Here is an 18,383-nt window from a genome sequence, read left to right as displayed (position 1 = left end):
CAAGTGCGAAACTGCTATATTGTGATATTCTCGTTAAAGCGCATGCAAGCATCGTGAAACCTTAAAGAACAATGTCATTTAGCGAGATACAGCGTTCTGTACTGCAATAAGTTGGTGAAAAACTGTGAGGTTATGCAAATATCGTAATTGTGAACGAAACAGTGTAATAGAGCGTTTTTCAATACAAGTACGAATGTTAGGTTAGGTTAAGATATGAACCGTCGTAAAACCGCATTAAACAATGTCACTTAGTGAGATGCAGTGTTTTTCACCATTACAAGTCGGGAACTGCGATATCTAATGTGAAAGCGCTTGCAACCGTCGTTAGGTTAGGTTAGGTTAGGTTAGGTTAGGTTTTGTTAGGTTAGGTTCGGTTAGGTTAGGTTAGATTAGGTTAGGTTGGGTTGAGTTGGGTTAGGTTAGGTTAGGTTAGGTTGGGTTAGGTTAGGTTAGGTTAGGTTAGGTTACGTTAGGTTAGGTTAGGTTACGTTAGGTTAGGTTAGGTTAGGTAAGGATAATTTGGTTAGGTTAGGTAAGGTTAGGTTAGGTTAGGTTAGGTTGGGTTGGGTGTTGTTGGTTTGGGTTGGGTTGGGTTGGGTTGGGTTAGGTTGGGTTAGGTTAGGTTAGGTTACGTTAGGTTAGGTTACGTTAGGTTAGGTTAGGTTACGTTAGGTTCTGTTAGGTTAGGTTAGGTTAGGTTACGTTAGGTTAGGTCAGGAAAGGTTAGGTTACGTTAGAATAGGTTAGGTTAGGTTAGGTTAGGTTACGTTAGGTTAGGTTAAGTTAGGTTAGGTTTGGTTAGGTTAGCTTAGGTTAGGTTAGGTTGGGTTGGGTTGGGTTGGGTTAGGTTAGGTTAGGTTGGGTTAGGTTAGTTTAGGTTAGGTTAGGTTAGGTTAGGTTGGGTTGGGTTAGGTTAGGTTAGGTTAGGTTAGGTAAGGTTAGGTTAGGTTAGGTTAGGTTACGTTAGGTTAAGGTATGAACCGTCGTAAAACCGCATTAAACAATGTCACTTAGTGAGATGCCGTGTTTTTCACCTTTACAAGTTGGGAACTGTGATATCTAATGTGAAAGCGCTTGAAACCGTCGTATTGTTGTAGAAAGCAATGTAAAGTAGCGAGTAAAACGTTTTCTAACGATAGAAGTGCGAAGGTTATGTTAGGTTGAGTTATGTTAGTTTAAGCTAGGTAGCGTCGTGAAACTACCAAAAACAACGTCATCTAACGAGATAGTGTTGTTTTATTGCGAGTACGAAACTGCGATAGGTGAAATGTTGTGAAAGCACACGAAACGGCATGAACAAGCCAAATACTGCGTGTTGTACCGTTACAAGTGCGAAACTGCTATGTTGTGATATTCTCGTTAAAGCGCATGCAAGCATCGTGAAACCTTAAAGAACGATGTCATTTAGCGAGATACAGCGTTCTGTACTGCAATAAGTTGGTGAAAAACTGTGAGGTTATGCAAATATCGTAATTGTGAACGAAACAGTGTAATAGAGCGTTTTTCAATACAAATACGAATGTTAGGTTAGGTTAAGATATGAACCGTCGTAAAACCGCATTAAACAATGTCACTTAGTGAGATGCAGTGTTTTTCACCATTACAAGTCGGGAACTGCGATATCTAATGTGAAAGCGCTTGCAAACGTCGTTAGGTTAGGTTAGGTTAGGTTAGGTTAGGTTACGTTAGGTTAGGTTTGGTTAGGTTAGGTTAGGTTAGGTTAGGTTAGGTTAGGTAAGGTTAGGTTAGGTTAGGTTAGGTTACGTTAGGTTAAGGTATGAACCGTCGTAAAACCGCATTAAACAATGTCACTTAGTGAGATGTAGTGTTTTTCAACATTACAAGTCGGGAACTACGATATCTAATGTGAAAGCGCATGAAACCGTCGTAATCTTGTAGAAAACATTGTAAAGTTGCGAGTAAAACGTTTTCTAACGATAGAAGTGCGAAGGTTAGGTTAGGTTAGGTTAGTTTAGGCTAGGTAGCGTCGTGAAACTACCAAAAACGACGTCATCTAAAGAGATAGTGTTGTTTTATTGCGAGTATTAAACTGCGATAGGTGAAATGTTGTGAAAGCACACAAAACGGCATGAACAAGCCAAATACTGCGTGTTCTACCGTTACAAGTGCGAAACTGCTATATTGTGATATTCTCGTTAAAGCGCATGCAAGCATCGTGAAACCTTAAAGAACAATGTCATTTAGCGAGATACAGCGTTCTGTACTGCAATAAGTTGGTGAAAAACTGTGAGGTTATGCAAATATCGTAATTGTGAACGAAACAGTGTAATAGAGCGTTTTTCAATACAAGTACGAATGTTAGGTTAGGTTAAGATATGACCCGTCGTAAAACCGCATTAAACAATGTCACTTAGTGAGATGCAGTGTTTTTCACCATTACAAGTCGGGAACTGCGATATCTAATGTGAAAGCGCTTGCAAACGTCGTTAGGTTAGGTTAGGTTAGGTTAGGTTAGGTTTGGTTAGGTTAGGTTAGGTTAGGTTATGTTAGGTTAGGTTGGGTTAGGTTAGGTTAGGTTACGTTAGGTTAAGGTATGAACCGTTGTAAAACCGCAATAAACAATGTCACTTAGTGAGATGCAGTGTTTTTCACCTTTACAAGTTGGGAACTGTGATATCTAATGTGAAAGTGCTTGAAACCGTCGTAATGTTGTAGAAAGCAATGTAAAGTAGCGAGTAAAACGTTTTCTAACGATAGAAGTGCGAAGGTTATGTTAGGTTGAGTTATGTTAGTTTAAGCTAGGTAGCATCGTGAAACCACCAAAAACGACGTCATCTAACGAGATAGTGTTGTTTTATTGCGAGTACGAAACTGCGATAGGTAAAATGTGAAAGCACACAAAACGGCATGAACAAGCCAAAAACTGCGTGTTGTACCGTTACAAGTGCGAAACTACTATGTTTTGACATTCTCGGTAAAGCGCATGCAAGTATCGTGAAACCTTAAAGAACGATGTCATTTAGCGAGATACAGCGTTCTGTACTGTAATAAGTTGGTGAGAAACTGTGAGGTCAAGCAAATATTGTAATTGTGAACGAAACAGTGTAATTGAGCGTCTTTAGATACGAGTGCGAATGTTAGGTTAGGTTGACATATCAACCATCGTAAAACCGCATTAAACAATGTCACTTAGTGAGATGTAGTGTTTTTCAACATTACAAGTCGGGAACTACGATATCTAATGTGAAAGCGCATGAAACCGTCGTAATCTTGTAGAAAACATTGTAAAGTTGCGAGTAAAACGTTTTCTAACGATAGAAGTGCGAAGGTTAGGTTAGGTTAGGTTAGTTTAGGCTAGGTAGCGTCGTGAAACTACCAAAAACGACGTCATCTAAAGAGAGTGTTGTTTTATTGCGAGTATTAAACTGCGATAGGTGAAATGTTGTGAAAGCACACAAAACGGCATGAACAAGCCAAATACTGCGTGTTCTACCGTCACAAGTGCGAAACTGCTATATTGTGATATTCTTGTTAAAGCGCATGCAAGCATCGTGAAACCTTAAAGAACGATGTCATTTAGCGAGATACAGCGTTCTGTACTGCAATAAGTTGGTGAAAAACTGTGAGGTTATGCAAATATCGTAATTGTGAACGAAACAGTGTAATAGAGCGTTTTTCAATACAAATACGAATGTTAGGTTAGGTTAAGATATGAACCGTCGTAAAACCGCATTAAACAATGTCACTTAGTGAGATGCAGTGTTTTTCACCATTACAAGTCGGGAACTGCGATATCTAATGTGAAAGCGCTTGCAAACGTCGTTAGGTTAGGTTAGGTTAGGTTAGGTTAGGTTAGGTTACGTTAGGTTAGGTTTGGTTAGGTTAGGTTATGTTAGGTTATGTTAGGTTAGGTTGGGTTAGGTTAGGTTGGGTTAGGTTAGGTTAGGTTAAGATATGAACCGCGCTAAAACCGCATTAAACAATGTCACTTAGTGAGATGCAGTGTTTTTCACCTTTACAAGTTGGGAACTGCGATATCTAATGTAAAAGCGCTTGAAACCGTCGTAATGTTGTAGAAAGCAATGTAAAGTAGCGAGTAAAACGTTTTCTAACGATAGAAGTGCGAAGGTTATGTTAGGTTGAGTTATGTTAGTTTAAGCTAGGTAGTGTCGTGAAACCACCAAAAACGACGTCATCTAACGAGATAGTGTTGTTTATTGCGAGTACGAAACTGCGATAGGTAAAATGTTGTGAAAGCACACAAAACGGCATGAACAAGCCAAATACTGCGTGTTGTACCGTTACAAGTGCGAAACTGCTATGTTGTGACATTCTCGGTAAAGCGCATGCAAGTATCGTGAAACCTTAAAGAACGATGTCATTTAGCGAGATACAGCGTTCTGTACTGTAATAAGTTGGTGAGAAACTGTGAGGTCAAGCAAATATTGTAATTGTGAACGAAACAGTGTAATTGAGCGTCTTTAGATACGAGTGCGAATGTTAGGTTAGGTTGACATATCAACCATCGTAAAACCGCATTAAACAATGTCACTTAGTGAGATGTAGTGTTTTTCAACATTACAAGTCGGGAACTACGATATCTAATGTGAAAGCGCATGAAACCGTCGTAATCTTGTAGAAAACATTGTAAAGTTGCGAGTAAAGCGTTTTCTAACGATAGAAGTGCGAAGGTTAGGTTAGGTTAGGTTAGGTTAGTTTAGGCTAGGTAGCGTCGTGAAACTACCAAAAACGACGTCATCTAAAGAGAGTGTTGTTTTATTGCGAGTATTAAACTGCGATAGGTGAAATGTTGTGAAAGCACACAAAACGGCATGAACAAGCCAAATACTGCGTGTTCTACCGTTACAAGTGCGAAACTGCTATATTGTGATATTCTCGTTAAAGCGCATGCAAGCATCGTGAAACCTTAAAGAACAATGTCATTTAGCGAGATACAGCGTTCTGTACTGCAATAAGTTGGTGAAAAACTGTGAGGTTATGCAAATATCGTAATTGTGAACGAAACAGTGTAATAGAGCGTTTTTCAATACAAATACGAATGTTAGGTTAGGTTAAGATATGAACCGTCGTAAAACCGCATTAAACAATGTCACTTAGTGAGATGCAGTGTTTTTCACCATTACAAGTCGGGAACTGCGATATCTAATGTGAAAGCGCTTGCAAACGTCGTTAGGTTAGGTTAGGTTAGGTTAGGTTAGGTGAGGTTACGTTAGGTTAGGTTTGGTTAGGTTAGGTTAGGTTAGGTTAGGTTATGTTAGGTTAGGTTGGGTTAGGTTAGGTTAGGTTACGTTAGGTTAAGGTATGAACCGTCGTAAAACCGCAATAAACAATGTCACTTCGTGAGATGCAGTGTTTTTCACCTTTACAAGTTGGGAACTGCGATATCTAATGTGAAAGCGCTTGAAACCGTCGTAATGTTGTAGAAAGCAATGTAAAGTAGCGAGTAAAACGTTTTCTAACGATAGAAGTGCGAAGGTTATGTTAGGTTGAGTTATGTTAGTTTGAGCTAGGTAGCGTCGTGAAACCACCAAAAACGACGTCATCTAACGAGATAGTGTTGTTTATTGCGAGTACGAAACTGCGATAGGTAAAATGTTGTGAAAGCACACAAAACGGCATGAACAAGCCAAATACTGCGTGTTGTACCGTTACAAGTGCGAAACTGCTATGTTGTGACATTCTCGGTAAAGCGCATGCAAGTATCGTGAAACCTTAAAGAACGATGTCATTTAGCGAGATACAGCGTTCTGTACTGTAATAAGTTGGTGAGAAACTGTGAGGTCAAGCAAATATTGTAATTGTGAACGAAACAGTGTAATTGAGCGTTTTTCAATACAAATACGAATGTTAGGTTAGGTTGACATATCAACCATCGTAAAACCGCATTAAACAATGTCACTTAGTGAGATGTAGTGTTTTTCAACATTACAAGTCGGGAACTACGATATCTAATGTGAAAGCGCATGAAACCGTCGTAATCTTGTAGAAAACATTGTAAAGTTGCGAGTAAAACGTTTTCTAACGATAGAAGTGCGAAGGTTAGGTTAGGTTAGGTTAGGTTAGTTTAGGCTAGGTAGCGTCGTGAAACTACCAAAAACGACGTCATCTAAAGAGAGTGTTGTTTTATTGCGAGTATTAAACTGCGATAGGTGAAATGTTGTGAAAGCACACAAAACGGCATGAACAAGCCAAATACTGCGTGTTCTACCGTTACAAGTGCGAAACTGCTATATTGTGATATTCTCGTTAAAGCGCATGCAAGCATCGTGAAACCTTAAAGAACAATGTCATTTAGCGAGATACAGCGTTCTGTACTGCAATAAGTTGGTGAAAAACTGTGAGGTTATGCAAATATCGTAATTGTGAACGAAACAGTGTAATAGAGCGTTTTTCAATACAAATACGAATGTTAGGTTAGGTTAAGATATGAACCGTCGTAAAACCGCATTAAACAATGTCACTTAGTGAGATGCAGTGTTTTTCACCATTACAAGTCGGGAACTGCGATATCTAATGTGAAAGCGCTTGCAAACGTCGTTAGGTTAGGTTAGGTTAGGTTAGGTGAGGTTACGTTAGGTTAGGTTTGGTTAGGTTAGGTTAGGTTAGGTTAGGTTATGTTAGGTTAGGTTGGGTTAGGTTAGGTTAGGTTACGTTAGGTTAAGGTATGAACCGTCGTAAAACCGCAATAAACAATGTCACTTCGTGAGATGCAGTGTTTTTCACCTTTACAAGTTGGGAACTGCGATATCTAATGTGAAAGCGCTTGAAACCGTCGTAATGTTGTAGAAAGCAATTTAAAGTAGCGAGTAAAACGTTTTCTAACGATAGAAGTGCGAAGGTTATGTTAGGTTGAGTTATGTTAGTTTAAGCTAGGTAGCGTCGTGAAACCACCAAAAACGACGTCATCTAACGAGATAGTGTTGTTTTATTGCGAGTACGAAACTGCGATAGGTAAAATGTGAAAGCACACAAAACGGCATGAACAAGCCAAATACTGCGTGTTGTACCGTTACAAGTGCGAAACTGCTATGTTTTGACATTCTCGGTAAAGCGCATGCAAGTATCGTGAAACCTTAAAGAACGATGTCATTTAGCGAGATACAGCGTTCTGTACTGTAATAAGCTGGTGAGAAACTGTGAGGTCAAGCAAATATCGTAATTGTGAACGAAACAGTGTAATTGAACGTCTTTAGATACAAGTGCGAATGTTAGGTTAGGTTGACATATCAACCGTCGTAAAACCGCATTAAACAATGTCACTTAGTGAGATGTAGTGTTTTTCAACATTACAAGCCGGGAACTACGATATCTAATGTGAAAGCGCATGAAACCGTCGTAATCTTGTAGAAAACATTGTAAAGTTGCGAGTAAAACGTTTTCTAACGATAGAAGTGCGAAGGTTAGGTTAGGTTAGGTTAGTTTAAGCTAGGTAGCGTCGTGAAACTACCAAAAACGACGTCATCTAACGAGATAGTGTTGTTTTATAGCGAGTATTAAACTGCGATAGGTGAAATGTTGTGAAAGCACACAAAACGGCATGAACAAGCCAAATACTGCGTGTTCTACCGTTACAAGTGCGAAACTGCTATATTGTGATATTCTCGTTAAAGCGCATGCAAGCATCGTGAAACCTTGAAGAACAGAGTCATTTAGCGAGATACAACGTTCTGTACTGCAATAAGTTGGTGAAAAACTGTGAGGTTATGCAAATATGGTAATTGTGAACAAAACAGTGTAATAGAGCGTTTTTTAATACAAGTGCGAATGTTAGGTTAGGTTAAGATATGAACCGTCGTAAAACCGCATTAAACAATGTCACTTAGTGAGATGCAGTGTTTTTCACCATTACAAGTCGGGAACTGCGATATCTAATGTGAAAGCGCTTGCAAACGTCGTTAGGTTAGGTTAGGTTAGGTTAGGTTAGGTTACGTTAGGTTAGGTTAGGTTAGGTTTGGTTAGGTTAGGTTAGGTTAGGTCAGGTTAGGGTATGTTAGGTAAGGTTTGGTTAGGTTAGGTTAGGTTAGGTTGGGTTAGGTAAGGTTAGGTTAGGTTAAGATATGAACCGAGCTAAAACCGCATTAAACAATGTCACTTAGTGAGATGCTGTGTTTTTCACCATTACAAGTCGGGAACTGCGATATCTAATGTGAAAGCGCATGAAACCGTCGTAATCTTGCAGAAAACATTGTAAAGTAGCGAATAAAACGTTTTCTAACGATAGAAGTGCGAAGGTTCGGTTAGTTTGAGCTAGGTAGCGTCGTGAAACCGCCAAAAACGATGTCATCTAACGAGATAGTGTTGTTTTATTGCGAGTACGAAACTGCGATAGGTGAAATATTGGGAAAGCACACAAAATGGCATGAACTAGCCAGATACTGCGTCTTGTGCCGTTACAAGTGCGAAACTGCTTTATTGTGATATTCTCGTTAAAGCGCATGCAAGTATCGTGAAACCTTAAAGAACGATGTCATTTAGCGAGATACAGCGTTCTGAACTGTAATAAGTTGGTGAGAAACTGTGAGGTCAAGCAAATATCGTAATTGTGAACGAAACAGTGTAATTGAGCATATTTAGATACAAGTGCGAATGTTAGGTTAGGTTGAGATATCAACCGTCGTAAAACCGCATTAACCAATGTCACTTAGTGAGATGTAGTGTTTTTCAACATTACAAGTCGGGAACTACGATATCTAATGTGAAAGCGCATAAACCGTCGTAATCTTGTAGAAAACATTGTAAAGTTGCGAGTAAAACGTTTTCTAACGATAGAAGTGCGAAGGTTAGCTTGAGTTATGTTAGTTTAAGCTATGTAGCGTCGTGAGACCACCAAAAAGGACGTCAACTAACGAGAACGCGTTGTTTTATTGCATGTACGTAACTGCAATAGGTGAAATGTTGTGAAAGTACACAAAACGGCTTGAACAAGCCAGATACTGCGTGTTGTACCGTTACAAGTGCGAAACTGCTATAATGTGACATTCTTGTTAAAGCGCATGCAAGCATCGTGAAACCTTAAAGAACGATGTCATTTAGCGAGATACAGCGTTCTGTACTGCAATAAGTTGGTGAAAAACTGTGAGGTTATGCAAATATCGTAATTGTGAACGAAACAGTGTAATAGAGCGTTTTTCCATACAAGTACGAATGTTAGGTTAGGTTAAGATATGAACCGTCGTAAAACCGCATTAAACAATGTCACTTAGTGAGATGCAGTGTTTTTCACTATTACAAGTCGGGAACTGCGATATCTAATGTGAAAGCGCTTGCAAACGTCGTTAGGTTAGGTTAGGTTAGGTTAGGTTAGGTTACGTTAGGTTAGGTTTGGTTAGGTTAGGTTAGGTTAGGTTAGGTTATGTTAGGTTAGGTTGGGTTAGGTTAGGTTAGGTTAGGTTAGGTTAAGATACGAACCGCGCTAAAACCGCATTAAACAATGTCACTTAGTGAGATGCAGTGTTTTTCACCTTTACAAGTTGGGAACTGCGATATCTAATGTGAAAGCGCTTGAAACCGTCGTAATGTTGTAGAAAGCAATGTAAAGTAGCGAGTAAAACGTTTTCTAACGATAGAAGTGCGAAGGTTATGTTAGGTTGAGTTATGTTAGTTTAAGCTAGGTAGCGTCGTGAAACCACCAAAAACGACGTCATCTAACGAGATAGTGTTGTTTATTGCGAGTACAAAACTGCGATAGGTAAAATGTTGTGAAAGCACACAAAACGGCATGAACAAGCCAAATACTGCATGTTGTACCGTTACAAGTGCGAAACTGCTATGTTGTGACATTCTCGGTAAAGCGCATGCAAGTATCGTGAAACCTTAAAGAACGATGTCATTTAGCGAGATACAGCGTTCTGTACTGTAATACGTTGGTGAGAAACTGTGAGGTCAAGCAAATATCGTAATTGTGAACGAAACAGTGTAATTGAGCGTCTTTAGATACAAGTGCGAATGTTAGGTTAGGTTGACATATCAACCATCGTAAAACCGCATTAAACAATGTCACTTAGTGAGATGTAGTGTTTTTCAACATTACAAGTCGGGAACTACGATATCTAATGTGAAAGCGCATGAAACCGTCGTAATCTTGTAGAAAACATTGTAAAGTTGCGAGTAAAACGTTTTCTAACGATAGAAGTGCGAAGGTTCGGTTAGGTTAGGTTAGTTTAGGCTAGGTAGCGTCGTGAAACTACCAAAAACGACGTCATCTAAAGAGATAGTGTTGTTTTATTGCGAGTATTAAACTGCGATAGGTGAAATGTTGTGAAAGCACACAAAACGGCATGAACAAGCCAAATACTGCGTGTTCTACCGTTACAAGTGCGAAACTGCTATATTGTGATATTCTCGTTAAAGCGCATGCAAGCATCGTGAAACCTTAAAGAACAATGTCATTTAGCGAGATACAGCGTTCTGTACTGCAATAAGTTGGTGAAAAACTGTGAGGTTATGCAAATATCGTAATTGTGAACGAAACAGTGTAATAGAGCGTTTTTCAATACAAGTACGAATGTTAGGTTAGGTTAAGATATGAACCGTCGTAAAACCGCATTAAACAATGTCACTTAGTGAGATGCAGTGTTTTTCACCATTACAAGTCGGGAACTGCGATATCTAATGTGAAAGCGCTTGCAACCGTCGTTAGGTTAGGTTAGGTTAGGTTAGGTTAGGTTTTGTTAGGTTAGGTTAGGTTAGGTTAGGTTAGATTAGGTTAGGTTGGGTTGAGTTGGGTTAGGTTAGGTTAGGTTAGGTTGGGTTAGGTTAGCTTAGGTTAGGTTACGTTAGGTTAGGTTAGGTTAGGTTACGTTAGGTTAGGTTAGGTTAGGTAAGGATAATTTGGTTAGGTTAGGTAAGGTTAGGTTAGGTTAGGTTAGGTTGGGTTGGGTGTTGTTGGTTTGGGTTGGGTTGGGTTGGGTTAGGTTGGGTTAGGTTAGGTTAGGTTACGTTAGGTTAGGTTACGTTAGGTTAGGTTAGGTTACGTTAGGTTCTGTTAGGTTAGGTTAGGTTAGGTTACGTTAGGTTAGGTCAGGAAAGGTTAGGTTACGTTAGAATAGGTTAGGTTAGGTTAGGTTACGTTAGGTTAGGTTAAGTTAGGTTAGGTTTGGTTAGGTTAGCTTAGGTTAGGTTAGGTTGGGTTGGGTTGGGTTGGGTTAGGTTAGGTTAGGTTAGGTTAGGTTGGGTTAGGTTAGTTTAGGTTAGGTTAGGTTAGGTTAGGTTGGGTTGGGTTGGGTTAGGTTAGGTTAGGTTAGGTTAGGTAAGGTAAGGTTAGGTTAGGTTAGGTTACGTTAGGTTAAGGTATGAACCGTCGTAAAACCGCATTAAACAATGTCACTTAGTGAGATGCAGTGTTTTTCACCTTTACAAGTTGGGAACTGTGATATCTAATGTGAAAGCGCTTGAAACCGTCGTATTGTTGTAGAAAGCAATGTAAAGTAGCGAGTAAAACGTTTTCTAACGATAGAAGTGCGAAGGTTATGTTAGGTTGAGTTATGTTAGTTTAAGCTAGGTAGCGTCGTGAAACTACCAAAAACAACGTCATCTAACGAGATAGTGTTGTTTTATTGCGAGTACGAAACTGCGATAGGTGAAATGTTGTGAAAGCACACGAAACGGCATGAACAAGCCAAATACTGCGTGTTGTACCGTTACAAGTGCGAAACTGCTATGTTGTGATATTCTCGTTAAAGCGCATGCAAGCATCGTGAAACCTTAAAGAACGATGTCATTTAGCGAGATACAGCGTTCTGTACTGCAATAAGTTGGTGAAAAACTGTGAGGTTATGCAAATATTGTAATTGTGAACGAAACAGTGTAATAGAGCGTTTTTCCATACAAGTACGAATGTTAGGTTAGGTTAAGATATGAACCGTCGTAAAACCGCATTAAACAATGTCACTTAGTGAGATGCAGTGTTTTTCACTATTACAAGTCGGGAACTGCGATATCTAATGTGAAAGCGCTTGCAAACGTCGTTAGGTTAGGTTAGGTTAGGTTAGGTTACGTTACGTTAGGTTAGGTTTGGTTAGGTTATGTTAGGTTAGGTTGGGTTAGGTTAGGTTAGGTTAGGTTAGGTTAAGATACGAACCGCGCTAAAACCGCATTAAACAATGTCACTTAGTGAGATGCAGTGTTTTTCACCTTTACAAGTTGGGAACTGCGATATCTAATGTGAAAGCGCTTGAAACCGTCGTAATGTTGTAGAAAGCAATGTAAAGTAGCGAGTAAAACGTTTTCTAACGATAGAAGTGCGAAGGTTATGTTAGGTTGAGTTATGTTAGTTTAAGCTAGGTAGCGTCGTGAAACCACCAAAAACGACGTCATCTAACGAGATAGTGTTGTTTATTGCGAGTACAAAACTGCGATAGGTAAAATGTTGTGAAAGCACACAAAACGGCATGAACAAGCCAAATACTGCATGTTGTACCGTTACAAGTGCGAAACTGCTATGTTGTGACATTCTCGGTAAAGCGCATGCAAGTATCGTGAAACCTTAAAGAACGATGTCATTTAGCGAGATACAGCGTTCTGTACTGTAATACGTTGGTGAGAAACTGTGAGGTCAAGCAAATATCGTAATTGTGAACGAAACAGTGTAATTGAGCGTCTTTAGATACAAGTGCGAATGTTAGGTTAGGTTGACATATCAACCATCGTAAAACCGCATTAAACAATGTCACTTAGTGAGATGTAGTGTTTTTCAACATTACAAGTCGGGAACTACGATATCTAATGTGAAAGCGCATGAAACCGTCGTAATCTTGTAGAAAACATTGTAAAGTTGCGAGTAAAACGTTTTCTAACGATAGAAGTGCGAAGGTTCGGTTAGGTTAGGTTAGTTTAGGCTAGGTAGCGTCGTGAAACTACCAAAAACGACGTCATCTAAAGAGATAGTGTTGTTTTATTGCGAGTATTAAACTGCGATAGGTGAAATGTTGTGAAAGCACACAAAACGGCATGAACAAGCCAAATACTGCGTGTTCTACCGTTACAAGTGCGAAACTGCTATATTGTGATATTCTCGTTAAAGCGCATGCAAGCATCGTGAAACCTTAAAGAACAATGTCATTTAGCGAGATACAGCGTTCTGTACTGCAATAAGTTGGTGAAAAACTGTGAGGTTATGCAAATATCGTAATTGTGAACGAAACAGTGTAATAGAGCGTTTTTCAATACAAGTACGAATGTTAGGTTAGGTTAAGATATGAACCGTCGTAAAACCGCATTAAACAATGTCACTTAGTGAGATGCAGTGTTTTTCACCATTACAAGTCGGGAACTGCGATATCTAATGTGAAAGCGCTTGCAACCGTCGTTAGGTTAGCTTAGGTTAGGTTAGGTTAGGTTTTGTTAGGTTAGGTTAGGTTAGGTTAGATTAGGTTAGGTTGGGTTGAGTTGGGTTAGGTTAGGTTAGGTTAGGTTGGGTTAGGTTAGGTTAGGTTAGGTTAGGTTACGTTAGGTTAGGTTAGGTTAGGTTACGTTAGGTTAGGTTAGGTTAGGTAAGGATAATTTGGTTAGGTTAGGTAAGGTTAGGTTAGGTTAGGTTAGGTTGGGTTGGGTGTTGTTGGTTTGGGTTGGGTTGGGTTGGGTTAGGTTGGGTTAGGTTAGGTTAGGTTACGTTAGGTTAGGTTACGTTAGGTTAGGTTAGGTTACGTTAGGTTCTGTTAGGTTAGGTTAGGTTACGTTAGGTTAGGTCAGGAAAGGTTAGGTTACGTTAGAATAGGTTAGGTTAGGTTAGGTTACGTTAGGTTAGGTTAAGTTAGGTTAGGTTTGGTTAGGTTAGCTTAGGTTAGGTTAGGTTGGGTTGGGTTGGGTTGGGTTAGGTTAGGTTAGGTTAGGTTAGGTTGGGTTAGGTTAGTTTAGGTTAGGTTAGGTTAGGTTAGGTTGGGTTGGGTTGGGTTAGGTTAGGTTAGGTTAGGTTAGGTAAGGTAAGGTTAGGTTAGGTTAGGTTACGTTAGGTTAAGGTATGAACCGTCGTAAAACCGCATTAAACAATGTCACTTAGTGAGATGCAGTGTTTTTCACCTTTACAAGTTGGGAACTGTGATATCTAATGTGAAAGCGCTTGAAACCGTCGTATTGTTGTAGAAAGCAATGTAAAGTAGCGAGTAAAACGTTTTCTAACGATAGAAGTGCGAAGGTTATGTTAGGTTGAGTTATGTTAGTTTAAGCTAGGTAGCGTCGTGAAACTACCAAAAACAACGTCATCTAACGAGATAGTGTTGTTTTATTGCGAGTACGAAACTGCGATAGGTGAAATGTTGTGAAAGCACACGAAACGGCATGAACAAGCCAAATACTGCGTGTTGTACCGTTACAAGTGCGAAACTGCTATGTTGTGATATTCTCGTTAAAGCGCATGCAAGCATCGTGAAACCTTAAAGAACGATGTCATTTAGCGAGATACAGCGTTCTGTACTGCAATAAGTTGGTGAAAAACTGTGAGGTTATGCAAATATCGTAATTGTGAACGAAACAGTGTAATAGAGCGTTTTTCCATACAAGTACGATTGTTAGGTTAGGTTAAGATATGAACCGTCGTAAAACCGCATTAAACAATGTCACTTAGTGAGATGCAGTGTTTTTCACTATTACAAGTCGGGAACTGCGATATCTAATGTGAAAGCGCTTGCAAACGTCGTTAGGTTAGGTTAGGTTAGGTTAGGTTAGGTTACGTTAGGTTAGGTTTGGTTAGGTTAGGTTAGGTTAGGTTATGTCAGGTTAGGTTAGGTTAGGTTAGGTTAAGATACGAACCGCGCTAAAACCGCATTAAACAATGTCACTTAGTGAGATGCAGTGTTTTTCACCTTTACAAGTTGGGAACTGCGATATCTAATGTGAAAGCGCTTGAAACCTTCGTAATGTTGTAGAAAGCAATGTAAAGTAGCGAGTAAAACGTTTTCTAACGATAGAAGTGCGAAGGTTATGTTAGGTTGAGTTATGTTAGTTTAAGCTAGGTAGCGTCGTGAAACCACCAAAAACGACGTCATCTAACGAGATAGTGTTGTTTATTGCGAGTACGAAACTGCGATAGGTAAAATGTTGTGAAAGCACACAAAACGGCATGAACAAGCCAAATACTGCGTGTTGTACCGTTACAAGTGCGAAACTGCTATGTTGTGACATTCTCGGTAAAGCGCATGCAAGTATCGTGAAACCTTAAAGAACGATGTCATTTAGCGAGATACAGCGTTCTGTACTGTAATAAGTTGGTGAGAAACTGTGAGGTCAAGCAAATATCGTAATTGTGAACGAAACAGTGTAATTGAGCGTCTTTAGATACAAGTGCGAATGTTAGGTTAGGTTGACATATCAACCATCGTAAAACCGCATTAAACAATGTCACTTAGTGAGATGTAGTGTTTTTCAACATTACAAGTCGGGAACTACGATATCTAATGTGAAAGCGCATGAAACCGTCGTAATCTTGTAGAAAACATTGTAAAGTTGCGAGTAAAACGTTTTCTAACGATAGAAGTGCGAAGGTTAGGTTAGGTTAGGTTAGTTTAGGCTAGGTAGCGTCGTGAAACTACCAAAAACGACGTCATCTGAAGAGATAGTGTTGTTTTATTGCGAGTATTAAACTGCGATAGGTGAAATGTTGTGAAAGCACACAAAACGGCATGAACAAGCCAAATACTGCGTGTTCTACCGTTACAAGTGCGAAACTGCTATATTGTGATATTCTCGTTAAAGCGCATGCAAGCATCGTGAAACCTTAAAGAACAATGTCATTTAGCGAGATACAGCGTTCTGTACTGCAATAAGTTGGTGAAAAACTGTGAGGTTATGCAAATATCGTAATTGTGAACGAAACAGTGTAATAGAGCGTTTTTCAATACAAGTACGAATGTTAGGTTAGGTTAAGATATGAACCGTCGTAAAACCGCATTAAACAATGTCACTTAGTGAGATGCAGTGTTTTTCACCATTACAAGTCGGGAACTGCGATATCTAATGTGAAAGCGCTTGCAAACGTCGTTAGGTTAGGTTAGGTTAGGTTAGGTTAGGTTAGGTTAGGTTACGTTAGGTTAGGTTTGGTTAGGTTAAGTTAGGTTAGGTTATGTTAGGTTAGGTTGGGTTAGGTTAGGTTAGGTTACGTTAGGTTAAGGTATGAACCGTTGTAAAACCGCAATAAACAATGTCACTTAGTGAGATGCAGTGTTTTTCACCTTTACAAGTTGGGAACTGCGATATTTAATGTGAAAGCGCTTGAAACCGTCGTAATGTTGTAGAAAGCAATGTAAAGTAGCGAGTAAAACGTTTTCTAACGATAGAAGTGCGAAGGTTATGTTAGGTTGAGTTATGTTAGTTTAAGCTAGGTAGCGTCGTGAAACCACCAAAAACGACGTCATCTAACGAGATAGTGTTGTTTTATTGCGAGTACGAAACTGCGATACGTAAAATGTGAAAGCACACAAAACGGCATGAACAAGCCAAATACTGCGTGTTGTACCGTTACAAGTGCGAAACTGCTATGTTTTGACATTCTCGGTAAAGCGCATGCAAGTATCGTGAAACCTTAAAGAACGATGTCATTTAGCGAGATACAGCGTTCTGTACTGTAATAAGTTGGTGAGAAACTGTGAGGTCAAGCAAATATCGTAATTGTGAACGAAACAGTGTAATTGAGCGTCTTTAGATACAAGTGCGAATGTTAGGTTAGGTTGACATATCAACCGTCGTAAAACCGCATTAAACAATGTCACTTAGTGAGATGTAGTGTTTTTGAACATTACAAGTCGGGAACTACGATATCTAATGTGAAAGCGCATGAAACCGTCGTAATCTTGTAGAAAACATTGTAAAGTTGCGAGTAAAACGTTTTCTAACGATAGAAGTGCGAAGGTTAGGTTAGGTTAGGTTAGTTTAAGCTAGGTAGCGTCGTGAAACTACCAAAAACGACGTCATCTAACGAGATAGTGTTGTTTTATAGCGAGTATTAAACTGCGATAGGTGAAATGTTGTGAAAGCACACAAAACGGCATGAACAAGCCAAATACTGCGTGTTGTACCGTTACAAGTGCGAAACTGCTATGTTGTGACATTCTCGGTAAAGCGCATGCAAGTATCGTGAAACCTTAAAGAACGATGTCATTTAGCGAGATACAGCGTTCTGTACTGTAATAAGTTGGTGAGAAACTGTGAGGTCAAGCAAATATCGTAATTGTGAACGAAACAGTGTAATTGAGCGTCTTTAGATACAAGTGCGAATGTTAGGTTAGGTTGACATATCAACCGTCGTAAAACCGCATTAAACAATGTCACTTAGTGAGATGTAGTGTTTTTCAACATTACAAGTCGGGAACTACGATATCTAATGTGAAAGCGCATGAAACCGTCGTAATCTTGTAGAAAACATTGTAAAGTTGCGAGCAAAACGTTTTCTAACGATAGAAGTGCGAAGGTTAGGTTAGGTTAGGTTAGTTTAAGCTAGGTAGCGTCGTGAAACTACCAAAAACGACGTCATCTAACGAGATAGTGTTGTTTTATAGCGAGTATTAAACTGCGATAGGTGAAATGTTGTGAAAGCACAAAAAACGGCATGAACAAGCCAAATACTGCGTGTTCTACCGTTACAAGTGCGAAACTGCTATATTGTGATATTCTCGTTAAAGCGCATGCAAGCATCGTGAAACCTTAAAGAACAATGTCATTTAGCGAGATACAACGTTCTGTACTGCAATAAGTTGGTGAAAAACTGTGAGGTTATACAAATATGGTAATTGTGAACAAAACAGTGTAATAGAGCGGTTTTAGATACAAGTGCGAATGTTAGGTTAGGTTAAGATATGAACCGTCGTAAAACCGCATTAAACAATGTCAATTAGCGAGATGCAGTGTTTTTCACCATTAAAAGTCGGGAACTGCGATATCTAATGTGAAAGCGCTTGCAACCGTCGTTAGGTTAGGTTAGGTTAGGTTAGGTTAGGTTTTGTTAGGTTAGGTTAGGTTAGGTTAGGTTAGATTAGGTTAGGTTGGGTTGAGTTGGGTTAGGTTAGGTTAGGTTAGGTTGGGTTAGGTTAGGTTAGGTTAGGTTACGTTAGGTTAGGTTAGGTTACGTTAGGTTAGGTTAGGTTAGGTTAGGTTACGTTAGGTTAGGTTAGGTTAGGTAAGGATAATTTGGTTAGGTTAGGTAAGGTTAGGTTAGGTTAGGTTAGGTTGGGTTGGGTGTTGTTGGTTTGGGTTGGGTTGGGTTAGGTTGGGTTAGGTTAGGTTAGGTTACGTTAGGTTAGGTTAGGTTAGGTTAGGTTACGTTAGGTTATGTTAGGTTAGGTTAGGTTAGGTTACGTTAGGTTAGGTCAGGAAAGGTTAGGTTACGTTAGAATAGGTTAGGTTAGGTTAGGTTACGTTAGGTTAGGTTAAGTTAGGTTAGGTTTGGTTAGGTTAGCTTAGGTTAGGGTAGGTTG

This window comes from Rhipicephalus microplus, chromosome 2 (genome assembly GCF_043290135.1).
Source record: "Rhipicephalus microplus isolate Deutch F79 chromosome 2, USDA_Rmic, whole genome shotgun sequence".
NCBI lineage: Eukaryota > Metazoa > Arthropoda > Arachnida > Ixodida > Ixodidae > Rhipicephalus > Rhipicephalus microplus.
This window is presented reverse-complemented; position numbering follows the sequence as displayed.